The following is an 18,665-nucleotide window of genomic DNA, read 5'->3' as shown; positions in this document are numbered from 1 at the left end:
ATTTCATTTATGTTTCAAAAAGACACTTGCTGTGTTAATTTCCTCTACTTTTGTCTGAATTCTGATATGCTTCTTTGTGTGTTTACTTTTTGCTGATATTCTACCAATTTTATTTATTTTGAGTTGATGATATTCAGATGAAATTTTGGATTTAGAGTTAATGCTAGAATAGTTTATAACTTTTGCGGATGTTGATATATGGTGAAAGTAATTTGCAGGCAGGAAGGAGATGAGTATTTGAGAGCTGAAGGGAGGACTATATTGGGTTGACTAGTTTACCCCCAAGTTCATATCCACCCAGAATCATTGAATGTGACTGCTATGGTCTAAGTGTTTATGTTGCCCCAAAATTCATATGTTGAAATCCTAACCCTCAAAGATGATGGTATTAAGAGGTGGGGCCTTTGTGAAGTACTTAGGTCATGAGGGTGGAGCCCTCATAAAGGGGATTAGTGTTCTTATCGCCAAGACATGGAAGCAAACTAAATGTCCATCGACAGATGAATAGATAAAGATGTGGTATATTTTTACAATGGAATATTGCTCAGCCATAAAAAAGAACAAAATAATGCTATTTGAAACAATATGGATGGACCTAGAGATTACCATACTAAGTGAAGTAAGCCATACAGAGAAAGACAAATATCACATGATAGCACTTACATGTGGATCCTAAAAAAAAAAAAAAAACAAAACATATAAATGAACTTACAGAAATAAGCCCACAGACATAGAAAACAAACTTATAGTTACCAAAGGGGAAAGACAAGGAGAGGGATAAATTAGGAGTTTGGGATTAACATATACACGCTACTATATATAAAATAGATAAACAACAAGGACCTACTGTATAGCACAGGAAACTATATTCAATATATTTTTTTAAATTTTTATTTATTTATTTATTTATTTTTGGCTGTGTTGGGTCTTCGTTTCTGTGCGAGGGCTTTCTCTAGTTGCGGCGAGCAGGGGCCCCTCTTCATTGCAGTGTGCGGACCTCTCACTGTCGTGGCCTCTCTTGTTGAGGAACACAGGCTCCAAATGTGCAGGCTTAGTAGTTGTGGCTCATGGGCCTAGTTGCTCCATGGCATGTTGGATCTTCCCAGACCAGGGCTCGAACCCGTGTCCACCTGAAACTAGCACAACATTGTAAATCAACTAAACTTCAATTTAAAAAAATTTTAAAAACAACAACAAAAAAATAAAAATAAAAGAGAACCCACAAAGATCCCTTGCCACTTCCACCATGTGAGGACACAGTGAGAAGGCATCAGTTATGAACCGGGAAGAGTGCCTTCACCAGGACACAGCAATGCTGGCACCTTGATATTGGACTTCCCAGCCTGAAGAACTGTGAGAAATACATTTCTGTTGTTTATAAGCTACCCAGACTGTGGCATTTTGTTATAGCAGCCCAATGAACTAAAGCAGTGACTTTATTTGGAAATAGTCTTTGCAGATGTAATCAAGTTAGGATGAGGTCATGTAGGATTAGTGCAGGTCCTGAATGCTATATAACTGGTGTCCTTATAAAAAGTGGGAAATTCAGATGCAGACAGATTCACAGAGCGAATGCCATATATAATTCGGAGGCAGATATTGGAGTGAACTGTCTAAAAGCCAAGGAATACAAGGATTGCCAGCAACCACTAGAAGCTAGGAAAAGGCAAAGAAGGATTCTGTCATCGAGCCTTCAGAGAAAGCATGGCCCTGTTAATACCTTGATTTCAGACTTGTAGCCTGAGCTGTGAGAGAATACATTTTTGTTGTTTTAAGCCAACAAATTTGTGATACTTTATTATGGCAGTCCTAGGAAACAATACAGTCTCTTTTATGGCATTAAGTTTTAGGAGTGTTCTTATAAACAGTAATAGCTGCATTTTCTTCTTTTCATCAAATTTGAAGATCTAGGCCTTTTAACCGAGAATTTATCTAATTTACATTTAATATTATCATTGATATATTTAGATTTATATCTACTACTTTTCTAAAAGTTTTCATTTATTCTACCTGCAGTATGTTTCTTTTCTTCTCTTTTTGTGCATTTTATATTATTTTAGTATTTCATTATTTTACCTTACACCTAAATTAAATTGGTAGTTATAAAATACTTTACTATTTTTTAATGCTTGTATAGCAAATTACAGCACTTATTCCTAAATCATCTGTTTTCATTATTAGTAATACATTTACTCTTGTTAGAATAATGCAAAGTACTTTGAAAAACTTAATATATGTTCTTCCTCTTTTATTTCAGTCACATATATGTTTACATTTATACCTTCTTACTGAACAGTACTTTTTAGGACTTCATTCAGTTTAGTAAGTGTATGAATTACCTCAGTTTCTATTTTATTGAAACTGTTTTTATTTTATATTTATTTTAAAAGATATTTAACAGGATAAAATTCTAAGCTGGAATGTATTTTAATTCAATACATTGATGATATCATTCTATTTTTTATGGCTTCCATCGTTTCTGCCACCAGTCTATTTCTGTGTTTTTGATAATTTCTCTAATTTTCTCTCAATACTTTTCATGTTTTTAATATTTTATTTTGAGCAGTTTCATCATGAAGTGACAATGTATGATTTTTCTAAAATTTTTACCATCTGAGAGTGGGTAAGATTTACTGAATTTGTGAATTTGTTTTTCATCAACTTTGGCAATTTCTCTTCCTTTATCTTTTCAAATATTGCTACTGACTCATTCCTTTTATCTTATTCCTTAGAATCTCTAATTTTCAATTATACTTTTTTAAACCTCCTCATATCTTTTAAGTCCCTTACTTTTTCTCTGTGTTTCATATATTTCAAAAAAAATATCCTTTATCTGTCTCGATTTTCCTCTGTATGTTTTCTCTTGTCCTATTCAATTTACTAATTCTCTATTCAGCTTCTTCTGACCTATTCAATTGATTAATTTCTCTGTTTACTGCTGCCTAATATGTTGTTAAAAGTATCCAAACAATTCTTAATTTCAGTTATTTTATTATTTAATGTTGAAATTTTTATTAGGTTACTTTTCATAGTTACTAGTTCTCTCTTGAAATTCACAGCCTTGTATTTTATCATCTTGAACATACAAATTATAAGCTCATATGCTACATCTTTTTGAGGGCCCTCCCCAAATTGAGAGGGCATTCACCAAAGACAAAAACTAATTCAACAACAAGCAAAAAAATAGTTCATACCCCTCTAGCCCTTTGAGGCTTCTAGTACTTCTACCAAAGTACAAAAAGGTCTGCCTCCTGTCTTTCCTCTTCAGCAGTGGCCTTTCCTTTGGGGATAAGGGGGTACCAAATGCTGGACTCCTTCCCCCAGAACCTCTCTCTTTTGGTAATTATTTCACAATTTTCTTAAGTCGTTAATGTTTACAGGCAAATACTTTTATATATTTTGTCTCAGGCAGAAGAGTTGATCCAAATTACCTAATTTGCATTCAGTGGAAGCGGAACTTGCTTTTTGGTCTATATTGCATGACCATATTTTTTTTCTTCTGTAAAGTGATTAATTTTTCCCTAAACCACCACCTAGAATTTGATATGAGAGCCCAAAAGATTTTATGTTTGCGTTTAAAATCCACAGATGTTGGATCTTGCCTCGGATCATATTTAGAAGAAAGCAGCTATATTTCATGATCCACACTTGATAGGTATGGTTCCTCTTTAACTACAGCACCATTTTGAATCGTTTTTGGTCCTTATGATGTCACATTGCATGATTTTATTTTACTCATAGCAATAAGAAAGGTAAAGAAAAATTAGATCTTTCTTTACCTTATCAAGGTAAAGAAAATATTAGAAGCAATATGATATTGTTGAAGGTGTACCAAGCAGATAGTCAGTAGAAGTATTTTCTAATTTAAATGCTTCTTTTGACTAGATTGTATAATAGAATAAATTACCAAGTTTCATATTTCTTCTTAGTAAAATTAAATTAATAAAACCCTCTCTGAGCCACAAATATTTTTAAATATTAAGATAAATTTAAAAAGTACATGAGAAATCACTTTATTGGTAGCAAAATTCTACATAGGTATTTTTAGTACCCTATTAAATTAGGTAACTTGAAAGAGTAGAAAATAATAATTTATACTTTTACCAACCTGTTGAAAGTAAATTCTATCAATGCATGTGTATCTCTAGGTATAGTGATAAACATCATGAACTGGCTCTAATCTCCTTAGTAATTATTGCAACTGAGAAAGATGGTACATTTAAGGAATTATATCAATTATTCATCTATTCATTTAAAGTCAATGCATACTTATTCCACATTATAAAAATTATCATGTTTTATAAATCTCTCTACCTCATTGCTCCTCAATAAAAACAAAGAAAAACATCTAATGTTTTTGGTATGGCCAGTGGCTAGCTCTGCAATAGGCAGATAATAGTTAATAAACAAATGATTGCTAAATATCGTAAAATACTATTGTATAAAGTCAATAAAAATGTGACCGTCAAGATTCATAATCATTTTTTTACAGACAAAGTCGACTTTAACATAAAAAAAACGAGATTCATAATCATTTTTAAAATGTACTGAGCTTCTATTATGTACTAGTCAGTGTTTAGATGTTCCTATCAACCTCATAATAAATCTGAATTAGTCATTATTTTGCCACTTAGAAAAAGACTAAGTTCCAGAGGGAATAAATGACTTTCCCAAGAGAACAAAATGGAAAAATGACATTGGTAAAATTCTTGGTCATTACTATTGGAAGTAAAAACTATAATAAAAGGAGCAACACATACAATTATAGTTGGTGGCAGCATAACCAGAGTTGTATAAATGCTATTTTTCTTCATTCTGCATGAAATAAACTGCCCTGCAGCAATAACTATAAACCAGAGTTTGGCAAATGGTGGCATGAAGACACAAGCCAGACCCAGACTGTCGCCTATTTTTGTATAATCCATGAGCTATGAATAGCTTTTCATTTTTAAATGATTTAAAAGTTTTTTTAATGTAATATTTTGTGAGACATAGGAATTATACAAATTTTGCATGTCAGTGTCCATGAATAATAATTTATTGGAATACAGCCATGCCCAATCATTTAAATGTTTTTTGTATCTGATTCTGCATAGTAATGGCAGCATTGAGTAAATACCAAAGACTATATGGCTTACAAAGCATAAGATATTTATAATCTGGATCTTAACAGAAAAAGTGTGCCAGCTCTTCTCTAGGATATTCATTATTTTATGTGTATTTGTGTTTACCTGAATTTGTGTGTGGCATTTTTAAAAAAATATATGACAAAGTTTTTTTACTTCTCTATAATTACTGATTTTTTGGTTTTCTTTTGTTTTCAAGTGGTCATTGCCTCAGTTGATATCCCCAATTTGTATTTGAAGCATTGGAATCACTGGATTGGATATTTATTCATTTTGAAAGAAGAATATATGAGGGTATTGGAATGAGGTTTCTGCTTTTACCCTGTCCAGATCTTTCTAGCTTCATTTCAGATGTAGTGATAAGAGCCAGCCTGATATTTAGGATTACACTGACACTTTCTATCTGCAAATTGTTTTATGACATATTCATTCAGAAGTGAACCCTACAGCACATTTATAAGCATAATTAGGCCATTTTTGCAGCTGTTTCCCTAATAACAGGGGGAAAAATCAAGTTTGTAAGTTGCTCAGTTGTCAAAGAGATTGTAGCTGTAAAGGTGTTTTCCTATAACATTTGGAGATGTGTCTACAAAACATCAAAACAATCTAGTGATTCAGTAATTGAGGAAAACATTGGTAAACTTAAGTATTTGCTTGAATTGACAAGCTATTTGACTCGGTTCACTGGTAGGTTTATAACAGTACTGAAAAGATACAAAATAATATAAGACACAAAAACAAAAATTCACTGTACAATTTACTGACCTTTCCAAATTTTAATTTTTTTGAGGCTAAGATTCATATTTAGTCAGAAATTAAGTATGCAGAAGCAAAATATAGAATAAAACAATAGTAGGAGTTGTTTTGAAATTTTCTTTCACTTAATTATTGATAGTATTAAAAGAAAGTATTTTACCTTTTAGATAGATGTTAGTACAGGAAGTAAGAAAGATAAAGTATCTTTAAAAAGGGACCTATAAAATATGTAAATACCATTTATTTGTGCAATGGGTCAATACTTTAATATGTGGTTAAATTATATTTAAGAAAGGTAACCAATATATTTCTAGGGAAACAAAATACTGTACTATCCTCAGAAGGGACTTTTAAATAACATTTGTCTCTATATAAAGTAAATTATCATATTATTATCTGAAAGGAGTAACAAACATTTTAAGAAGTCATTTTGTTGGGACAACTTAAATGCTTAGAACCATTTAATTGTTATTTATATAATGATATCATGTTCTTTTAAGGTTGAGTATGTTTTGAATTTGTGTAATATAGATAAGGAACAAAAGATCAAGAAAGATGTAGTCAATTTTAAATACCAAATTGTTTGTAGAGTAATAAAATAGATGTTCTTCTAAATACTAATATGAATATGGCTATTGTCAATATTAAAAAATGATAATATTTGAATTCTGGCTTCAGAGTTCACATATAACCACTGCTAGACTGCCTTTCAGAATTAGTACTTTTCTATTGAAATAAAAAGCATGTGAAAAAATATCTACAATTCTAAAATTGATAGATATCCATAAAATATTTATTTTTGTACATACAGTTCCAAATTCTGTATAGTCATTAATTCTCTATAGTATCTATGTAAACTGATCTTCTTTTTTTGATTCTTATTTGAATAAGGATGGCTTTTGAGGTATATAAATATGAGTTGTGGCAAATATAAATGTATCCTGGGCCTAGAAAGCCATCCCAGTAGCAACAAGCATTCCTAGTTTCTGGATCTTGGTTTCTAATACCATTTACCAATAAAAGGAACCACAGCTCCTTGAAGAAGTGGCTGATTCCAGGACTCAGGTAGAAAACATACAAGAGGATCCTGAAGTATCTTGTAATGCCAGAAAGTAAGGAAGTGTTATAAAACAAAGAAAACAAAACAGATCACAGTGATGAGGGTCTCTGAAAGGGACACAGAACCCAATCAAAAAGCTCCCAATAGCTAAAGCTGGAACAATTTGAGCAATAAAGTAGTAGGGTTATAGTCCAAATTATAACATAAATATCCCTGAATTCACACTGATATAAATAAATGTTTAAGTAAATGGGGAGAAAAGACAAATCTCCCATGTAGAATAAGCCCAAATAATTGATGCTTTACCCCATAAGATAGTTTACCCCCCAAGAGAAAGACACAACTCTGCTTATTAATTGTGGGCTGTGGCACAGAGTGACTTTCTCCAAAGAATATAGTATAGAAAATGAAGGAAGACAGTAACTTTACTGTGAAGAAATCTGACAAATACTATCCAGACAGGTAATCAAGGTTAATTTCAACAGTGATAAATCATCTTGATAGAGTGTACCCTTGATATGATGTGATGAAAATGGCACTGTAACTCTGTGGTCTTCCTCCTAAAAATTCATAACCCCAGTCTAATCATGAGAAAAACTACAAGAAAATTCCCAACTAAGGGATATTCTAAAAAAATACCTGACTAGTACTTATGAAAACTCTGAAGGTCATAAGAAACAGTTACAGTCTAGGAAACTGTCATGGCCAAGAAGAGCCTAGGAGACATGATTACTAAATATAATGTGGTAATCTGTATGGGATCTTAGAAAGAAGTGAATACATAGAGTAAAACTAAAAAATCTGAATAAATTTGAAACGTATTAATACTAGTTCATTAGTTCATTCAATTGTGACAAATTACCATACTAATGTAAGATGCTAATAATAGGAGAAACTAAATGTGAAGAATATTAGGATTCTCTGCACTATTGTCACAATTGTGCTATAAATCTGAAATTTTAAAGTTTATTTAAAAATCAACTCCAATTTCAGCAATGAACTTGCGTGCAAATTCTAGTTCAAAATTATGTATATTATATTCTTATTGTGCCTATATGAGATAGGTTACTGTTAATGCTTCCATTTTACAGATGAAGAAACTGAGGCACAAGCATGCTAAGTAATCTGTCCAACCTCAAATTACTGAGGAGCTGAGATTTAAACTCATAGAGTATGACTTGAGAGCTCACATTCTCAAACTACTATCTTGTACTTATTCTCATTCATTGTACAAAGTATTCACCACCATAAACACACACACACACACACACACACACACACACACACACACACACCCTGATTTCTCAGTCATCAGAATCTAGCCAAGGTGAGACATCAGCTGTTTCATCAGAAGCGGGATTTATATGAAGACTTAAATATAGCTGCAATTGAGAAAATCACATTATAATGGAAAAAGGTTCTCTCTAGAAAATGTGTTATCAAAACATTTACTTCAACCTGGAATGCAGGGATAGTTCAACATATGAAAATAAACTAATGTAATACACCACATTAACACATGAAGGACAAAAACCACATCATTTGACAAAATTCAACATTCTTTCAAGATAAAAACTCTCAACAAACTAAGAATAAAAGGAAACTACCACAACATTATAAAAGCATGTGTGATAAGCCCACAGCTAACATCATACGGAATGCTAAAAGACTGAAAGCTTTTTCTTTAACATCAGGAATGAGGCAAGGAGGTCCACTCTTGCCAGCTCTATTCAACATAGTATTAGAAGTCCTAGCCAGAGCAATTAAACAATTAAAAAAAAAAAAAGAAAGAAAAAGAATAAGAAAAGACATCCAAATTGGAAAGGAAGAGTATGAGATTATAAAGACATGAACTTATATGTAGAAAACCCTAAAGATTCTACAAAAATTGTGAAAAATAATACACACTTTCAGCATAGTTGCAGGATACAAAATCAACACACAAAAATCAGTTGCATTTCTGTATCCTAACAATGACTATTTTGAAAAACAAATTAAGAAAATAATCCTATTTACAATAGCTTCAAAAAGAATTAAATACTTAGAAATAAATGTAACCAAGGAGCAAAACGCTTATACACTGAAAACTATAAAACATTTCTAAGAGAAATTAATGAAGACACAAAGAAATATAAAGACATCCCAATACCATGGATTGGTATTCTTAGTATTGTAAAAATGGCCATACCACCCAAAGTTATCTACAGGTTCAACGCAATCTCTACCAAAATTCCAATGACAGTTTTTTTTTTTTTAAATAGAAAACTTCACCCTAAATACTCTCAATGGACACTGAATAGCTGAAATGATCTTGAAAATGAGTGTCAAGACTACACAATGAGGAAAAGAGAATCTCTTCAGTAAGTGTTGGGAAAGCTAGATATTCACAGGCAAAAAAAGAAATTGAACCCTTACCTTACACCACAAAAAAATTAATTTAAAACAGTATAAAGACCTAAAAGTAAGGCCTAAAATTATAAAACTTCCATAGGAAAACAGGGGGAAAACTTTAGGATATTAGATTTGGTAATTATTTATTGGATATGATACCAAAAGCACAGGCCACAAAAGAAAAAAAAATAGACAAATGGGAATATATCAAACTTAAAAACTTCTCTGTATCAGAAAAGAAAAAACAACAATCAACAGAGTGAAGATACAGCCTACAGAATGGGAAAGAAAATTTGCAAATTATATATTTGATAAGGGATTAATATCCAGAAAATGTAAGGAATTCATATAACTTGACAACAAAAGAACAAATAACCAATTTTTAAAATGGACAAAGAACTTAAATAGACAATTCTCCAAAGAATACATACTAGTGGTCAGTAAGCATATGAAAAAATGCTCAATATCATTAATTGTAAAAGAAATGCATATCAAAACCACAACGAGAGATCACATTATATCCAATAAGGTGGCCATTATCAAAGAACAGAGAATAATAAGTGTTGGGGCGTATGCAGAGAAATTGAAACATTTTTACACTGTCAGTTGGAAAGTAAAATGTTGCAGCAATTATAGAAAACAGTTATGGAAGTTCCTCTAAAAGTTAAAAATAGAACTACCATGGTCCAGCAGTCCCACTTTTTGGTATAAGTGGGAAATAATTAAAACCAAGATTTCGAAAAGATATCTGCACTTCCACATTCACTGCAGCATTACTAAAAATAGACAAGATGTGGAAACAACTTAAATGTCCATTGACTGATAAATGGATAAAGAAAATGTATACAAATAATGGAATATTATGAAGACAACAAAAAAGGAAATGCTATCACATGCTACAACATGAAAGAACCTAGAGGACATTTTGCTCAATGAAATAAGCCAGTCACAAAAGGACAAATACTATATGATTCCACTTGTTTAAACATCTAAAGTAGTTAAAATCATATAAATGGAAAGTAAAAATGTGGTTCCCAAAGACTTGGAGGAGGACAAAGGGAAAATTAGTGTTTAATGAGTATAAAGTTTCAGTTTTGCAAGATGAAACATTCTAGAGATGTTTTGCAAAACGATGTGAATATACTTCACACTACTGAACTGTATACTTAAACATGATTAACATGGTAAATTTAATGTTATTTTTTCACCACAATAATAATAAAAAATATTAACTTCAAAACCTGTTTTTTTTCTTGTGATAAGACATTTAGGATTACTCTCTTAACAACTTTCAAATATACCATACAGCAGTGTTAACTATGGTCATCATGTTGTACATTACATTCCCAATACTTATTTATCTTATAATTGGATGTTTATACCTTTTGAACACTTTCACCCAATTCTTCCATGCACCCTCCATTCCCTGTCTCTGGTAACCACAAATCTGATCTCTTTCTTTACTGAGGTTTGTTTTTTTTTTTTTTTTTTTTTTTTAGGTTTCACATGTGAGATCATACAGTATTTGTTTTTCTCTGTTTGACATATTTCACTTAACATAATGCCCTCAAGGTCCATCCATGTTGTCACAAATGGCAGGATTTCCTTCTTTTTATGACAAAATAATATTCCATTGTGTGTGTGTATACACAATACACACACACACACACACCCACACCACTTCTTTGTTCATTCATTTGTTGATGGACACTTAGGTGCTTTACATGTCTTGGCTATTGTAAATAATGCTGCAATCAACAAGGGGGTGCAGATATATCTTCGATATACTGATTTTGTTTCCTTCAACTATATACCCAGAAGTAGAATTGCTGAATAATATGGTAGTTCTATTTTTAACTTTTAGAGGAACTTCCAAACTGTTTTTATAGTGGCTGTACAAATTTACATTCTCACCAACAGTGCACAAGAGTTCACTTTTCTACACATCTTCTCCAGCATTTGTTATCTCTTATCTTTTTGATGATAGCCAATAGATAATAATATTTTGTCTCATTTAAAACTAATTCATTTAATCCACAAGTATATGGAATGCCCACCTTATGACTTTGGGCTTTTTTAGCCATTGAGTTGTATGAGGTCTTCATATATTTTGGATATTAACTCTTTACCTGGTATATGATTTGCAAATATATTCTCCCATTCTGTAGACTGCCTTTTTATTTTTATTTTTTTAATTTTCCTGTGAAGAATATTTTTAGTGATGTGATTCCACTTTAAAAAAAAATTTGTTGCTTGTGCTTTAGGTGTCACACACAAAAAAATCATTGCTAAGACTCGTGTCAAAGATATTTTTTTCTTATGTTTTCTTCTAGGAGTTTTATGGTTTCAGGTCTTATATTTAACTTTTAATCCATTTTGAGTTAGTTTTTATGAATGGTGTAAGGTAGGTGTCTAGTTTCATTCTTTTACATGTGAATATCCAATCTTTCCAGCACCATTTACTAAAGAAACTGTGTTTTCTCTATTGAGTATTCTTGGTTCCATTCTCAAATATTAGTTGACTAAACCTGTCTGTTTTACGGGGTTGGGTGAATTATCCCTTCTTAAGATAGGAAGCATTCAGGAATGTTAAGTAATTTAAATAATTTAAGTATCATTGATGATACTGCTGATTAATTTAAAGTGTAAGGCAACTATAAGTTGTATCTATATCTGGGGAGCTAGTACACAGTGTATAAAATAAATGACTCCAGTAGCTATTAATAAAGAATAATTTGGAGACACACAATCACTGTCATTAACTAATTCCAATCTCAGCTCAAATGCCACCTCCTCAGAAAGATTGTCTTTAACACCCACCAAAAAGTATCCCTACTTGCTACCCTATCCCACCCTGTTTTATCTTCTTCCTGGTACTTATAGTAGATTATTATTCTTTATTTTTAGTGTATGCCTCCTCAGCATAAGTTCCTTATAAATAGGGACCTTGTCTGTCTTATTTATCTCTGTATTCTCGATATGTAAACTAGGATTTGTCATAAAGTGGGCATTCCATATACTTGTGGATTAAATGAATTAGTTTTAAACAAGACAAAATAGATATTATTATTCTTTTCTTCTTTCCTTCACATATTTTTCAGGCTGTAGTTTGGTCTAAATCATCTCTCAAAGAATGCTGTCAGTTTCAATTTTTAATTTTATTTCAGCCTAGAATATAAATGTATGTGGAAAGGGTCATTTCTTGGGGTACTAAAAAGGAGAGCCTTAGGTATAATCTCTGTATTTAGCTGTGTGGCATTTCCCCCTTCTCCTTTCACAAGAAATCTCAATTGTATTTATGGTAGACCTGTGTCAGGCTAGACGTTTTATTTTCTAAACTTCCTTGGCTCTAGGTGTGGCTATGTCACCATTTTCTACTTAATGAAATAGAATGAAAGATATCTTTGGGCATTCCAAGAAAACTTCTTAGGGAAATCTGAGTAGCTTCTTAATGTGTATGCTTAGAGAAATGATTTTAACTTTTTTTTCATTTCTAATGTAAACACTCAAACCTACTAATTTCCCACTAAACATTGCTTTTGCAACATCCCACAAATTTTGATGTTTTCATTTTTATTATCCACCTGCATTTTCAGTGTCATCTTTAAGTAGTCAGTTTCACTCATTTTAACTCACCTCCCAAGGTTGGTGCTTGCCTGTAATGAAAGACATTAATCAAGTGTGAATCAAATGTTTAAATACTGCTTTAGTGAAAAATAATTTTGACCTAAGTTGTATTCAGATTGAGTGCAACGAAAACTTCAAAACTTCCTCCTCGTCGGAGGCATACTAAGTATGCTAAATGATATTTTTATCAGTAATGGATTATGCAAAGCCAAAATAAATTTTCTAGAATTTGCAAATATAGATTTAGATTGCAATTTAGGAGCACACAAGGAGGGGCTTCCCTGGTGGTGCAGTGGTTGAGAATCTGCCTGCCAATGCAGGGGATACGGGTTCGAGCCCTGGTCTGGGAAGATCCCACATGCCGTGGAGCAACTGGGCCCGTGAGCCACAACTACTGAGCCTGCGCGTCTGGAGCCTGTGCTCCGCAACAAGAGAGGCCGCGATAGTGAGAGGCCCGCGCACCGTGATGAAGAGTGGCCCCCGCTCGCTGCAACTAGAGAAAGCCCTCGCATAGAAACGAAGACCCAACACAGCCATAAATAAATAAAAATAAATAAATTAAAAAAAAAAAAAAAGAACACACAAGGAAAGATTAAAGGATTAGAAATCTCTCTTTGCAGAGTACAATGACTCTGTGCAAAGACTGTAAGTCTATGTATGAGTCGGTGCACTGTCAGAGCTTTATGTCAGTAAAATCATTTTTCCTGAAGCATTCTTCTAGAAAAAAAGTTTTTAAAGAAACTTCATCTGGCCAGTTGCTTTAAAGAGGAATTTTTTAGTTAAGCTAAATGATTAGTAGAAAGCCAGGTCTCAAATGTCTTTGAAAACCTTATGAAATAGTTTTTTTTTAAAATTGTATCTTATATTTACTATAACTTACATAAAATAATTTTTAAAGCATTTCCAAAATGGATGGATAAGCCTGTTAATATATATATACACAATTTATATATATATACATATATATATATATAATTTTTTAATACTTAAGATGTTTTAATGGGATTTTATTAGCAGGAGCTTAAGATGACTAAATCTCCATCCAATTAATAGAAAATAAATTGGTAAATTCTAAAATTAAGTTATCCAGTAATGAGTCTGTTCATGCTATTTAGTGTAGATACGAGAAGAAATGTCTTTTTTTTTTTTTTTTTTTTTAAACATCTTTATTGAAGTATAATTGCCTTACAATAGTGTGTTAGCTTCTGCTTTATAACAAAGTGAATCAGTTATACATATACAATATGTTCCCATTTCTCTTCCCAGAAGAAATGTCTTAAAGCAGTATAAGAAATTGCCTCTATGGAACAGAATTGGAGAGTAGGTCAGGGAAACTTTTTCTGAGTTATAATTTTTTAAAATATGCCTTCAATGACTTTTTAAAAAATATGCATGTTTTATCTTTATAAAGTGAAAGAAATTGAAGAGATGTTCAAATGTTTGTATTTTATCAATAGTGGAGTTTTATTAAAAATCTTTGAAGTACTTGTACAACTAAAAATTTATTAGACTCAAATAGCAATTACACAAGTGGCCAAGCATTACAATGATGAAAGTCGAATCATTATATAGAATCGATTTTTTTTAATTGTAAAGAAAAAAATCACATTTTGAAAGAGAAAATGATTGTCAGAAAAGGCATGTCTTCAGTGATATTCAATTTCTTCATGCCATTGTTCAGACTATGTCAGTCATATGAGCAATAGTACAAGTTGTTGAATTTTACAATGTCATATATCACTAAACGCATTTACCCTCCTCCCAAGATTCCTTGGGGATGTATCTGTCAATGCAAAGAGAATTGCATCAGAGGAGAGCCAGGACATTAGAGCAAAAAAAAAAAAAAAAAAGGAAACACATTTACCAAGAGAAAACTGTCAAATAATTCAGCTTTGGAAAAATCAAAATTATCATTGAGAGATTAAAATAAAATGACCCTCTCTCTGTAAGGACATACACATGTTATGTCACCTCACACAGTGTAATTATATACCAGTTTATACACACACACACTCTAGTTAGATGATGAAATTCAAAATTGTTTACATTTTGAAAATATGCTTTGTTTCTAAGTTATTACAACGTAATAATAAAGATACATAAGCATATTACATATATACATGCCAATATAAAGTTCCGTGCTTTTTATTTGTAAAGCAATGCATTACACAGCTTAATTTGCTAGGTATTTCATGTGTCTAAATATAACTTTAGATTAATTAGTCTCTTCATATCTTAAAATAACAGTTATTCTTCATACCTCAGTATAAACCAATAGAAACATATTTTACAGTTTATATTCTAGTTAATATGAAAATATAGAGAGGTAAATACTCAAAATAAAAGCCAGCATTAATGTACGTATACACTACGATTATTTAAGTATTGGATATTTTAACTAACTTTGCAGTTGAAATTTTCCGTATGCTCAATTATCCACATATGCACGGACATTTAACATAATAATCCCAACACTAGGTAATATTTAGACTGCCGCATGAAGTTTAAGATTTTTTTCATCTGAGTTTTTCTTTCTGTAGAATATATTCTAACAACCAATGTGCATACAAAATACTGTAAATACTCTAAAACCACTTGAAATAATTATTCTCAAATTGGATATGTCACCAACTTGATACAAAATTAGGTTTTTTGTTTTGGTTTGTTTTGTAATTTTCAGCCATTGCTTTTTTAATTAATTTTACTTTTTTGAATATATCTTCTGAAACTATGTTTTCAAATTTAAATACATAATGGCATAGACAACTCTTTCTTTACTCTCTGTCATATCCATTTATTCTCTATTGTTCCCAGCTTTTCTTTCCCCACTGTCACTATTTCCTGTGACAAATATAAGCAAATGTACCTACATATGCATTTATATGTATGTGGGTATATAAATATTTTGTATAAAAGGAAAGGTATATGCAAATGGTATAATACTGCAACTATCTTCTTCTGTACCATACTTTTTATTAATTTAAAAGTAAATCCTGAAAATTATTTCATGAGAGAATATAAAGAATTTATCATTTTCTATCACTTTATGATATTTACAGTCCCATTCAGTGGATGTGCTATTACAGTTTATTCAATCAGGCTTATACTAATGAACACTGGGTTCATTTTAATCTTTTGCTATTTCTATAAACACTATAATGGATAATCTTGGTCCTAAATTATTTCAAGTTTTGCCAGTATATCTTCTGATTCTTGATAGTAGGATTGTCAAAGGATAAATTCATCAGTATGCAATTTTTCTAGATATTTTGAATTTCCCTCATAGGCATCGTTTAATGTAGCATACCCACCAGCAGTATAACAGAGAGCTCTATCTCTCATAACTTCCCAGTTAGAATTAATCATCATGAATATCATCATCTATGTGTCAACTGGCTACAGGGTGCCCAGATTAAACATTATTTTGAAGTGTGTCTGTGAAGATGGTTCTGGGCGAGATTAGCAGTTGTGTTGGTTGATCAGTGGAGTATATTGCCCTCCCCAGTGTGGGTGAATATCATCCAATCAATTGAGGGCCTAAATAGAACAAAAGACAGAGGAAGGAAGAATCACCCTTTTTTGCTTCCTGCCTGCCTGCTTGAGTTGAAACCTCATTTCATCTTCTCCAGCTGGATTTTAAACCATTAGCTCCCCTGTTCTGAGGCCTTCAGACTTGGACTAAATTACACCACTGGCTTTCCTGAGTCTCTGGCTTACAGATTGTAGGACTTTTCAGTGTCCATAATCGTGTGAGCCAATTCCTCATAATAAAATCTCCATATAAATATAAATATTGGGTTGGTCAAAAAGTACCTTAGGTTTTTAAGTAAAAATAAAAGACACATTTTTCATTTTCACCAAGAACTTTATTGAACAGCGTATTCACCCTTTTGTTCCACTACCTTCTGCCATTTTTCAGGCAACTTCATAATTCCATCTTCCCAAAACTTTTTATCTTTTTGAGCAAAGAACTGTTTCAGGTGCCTTTTACAGGCTTCCAGGGAATTGAAATTTTTTCTATTAAGAGAATTTTGTAAAGATCTAAATAAATGGAAATCCAAAGATGCAATGTCTGCTGAATACGTCGGGTGAATCAGAACTTCCCAGCCAAGCTGGTAACAGTTTTTGCCTGGTCATCAAAGAAACATGGGGTCTTGTGTTATCCTGATGGAAGATTATGGGTTTTCTGTTGGCTAATCCTGGACGCTTTTCATCAAGTGCTGCTTTCATTTGGTCTAATTGGGAGCAGAACTTGTTGGAATTAATCGTTAGGTTTTCCAGAAGGAGCTCATAATAGAGGACTCCCTTCCAATCCCACCATGTACACAACATCACCTTCTTTGGATGAAGACCGGCCTTTGGTGTGGTTGGTGGTTGTTCATTTCACTTGGCCCACAATCTCTTCCATTCCACATTATTGTACAGTAGGCACTTTTCATCGCCTGCCACAATTTGTTTTAAGAACAGAACGTTTTCATTATGTTTCAGTAGATAATTGCATGTGGAAATATGGTCAAGAAGGTTTTTTTTTTTGTTTAATTTATGTGGAACCCAAACATCGAAGTAATGAACATAACCAAGCTGGTGCAATTGATTTTCAAAGCTTGAGTATTTTGAGTATGTCAGCTATCTCCCACTTGGTATAACGTTGATTGTTCTCAATTAATGTCTCGATTTGATTGCTCTCAACCTCAACTGGTCTACCTGACCATGGAGCATCGTCCAGCGAGAAATCTCCAGCACAAAATTTCACAAAGCACTTTTGACACGTTCGCTCAGTTGCAGCACCTTCTCCATACACTGCACAAATCTCTTTTTGTGTTTCAGTTGCGTTTTTACCTTTCTTGAAATAATAAAACATAATATGCCAAGAATGTTGGGTTTTTTTCTTCCATCTTCAATATTAAAATGACAACACAAAAATTCACCAGTTTTGTTAAGTCTTTTTTTAAATGCACACTAACGTGACAGCTATCATATACAATCTAACAAAATTGTTTCAAATGAAGTTAAAGACAACTAAGTTCTACTAGAGCCATCTTACGGAACAAACCTTTTGGCCAATCCAATATATAAAATCTCCTACTGGTTCTGTTTCTCTGGAGGACATTGAGTAAAATAACGTTATTGAACTTTTGGATTTTTGCCAGTTTGATAAGCTGGGATGTTAGTCCAGTATGATTCACTTTATATGTTTAAGAACCATTTTCATTTCTTCATCCATGAACATATAATTTTGTTTTTTTTCATCATATAATTATGACCATTATTCTAGCAGGTTATTGCATTTATTTCCATTTTTTAAAGAAATTCTTTATATGCTAAGAAGTTTAGCTCTTAGTCTGTATTTCACAACTTTTGAAATGAAGTCAAGTTTATCAAACCCCCTTCTCTCTTTTAAATTTATTCTAGATTTTGAGTCCAGAAGCTAAATAAAATTTTCTTTTTTTTTTTCTTTAAGTTACAAAGGGAATGATCCTCCCTCCTCTGTATTCTCCCAAATTATTCTGTTCACATTTGAAAAAGCTCTAATACATTGCCCTATAGTTTTTATTGTTTGTCTCCTGTGTAAGACTAAAACCTGCTTAAAGACAGGAAATATGTATGTGCAACATTCTGTCTCAGCATATTTATCAGACTAACAATATACGGTCACTTAATAGTAAAGAAATAGTTTAATAGATGATTGAATGAGTGAAAGAATT

The sequence above is a fragment of the Balaenoptera borealis genome (genome assembly GCF_965194805.1).
Source record: "Balaenoptera borealis genome assembly, chromosome: 2".
NCBI lineage: Eukaryota > Metazoa > Chordata > Mammalia > Artiodactyla > Balaenopteridae > Balaenoptera > Balaenoptera borealis.
The sequence above is the reverse complement of the archived record's forward strand: the minus strand, read 5'-3'. Positions refer to the sequence as shown.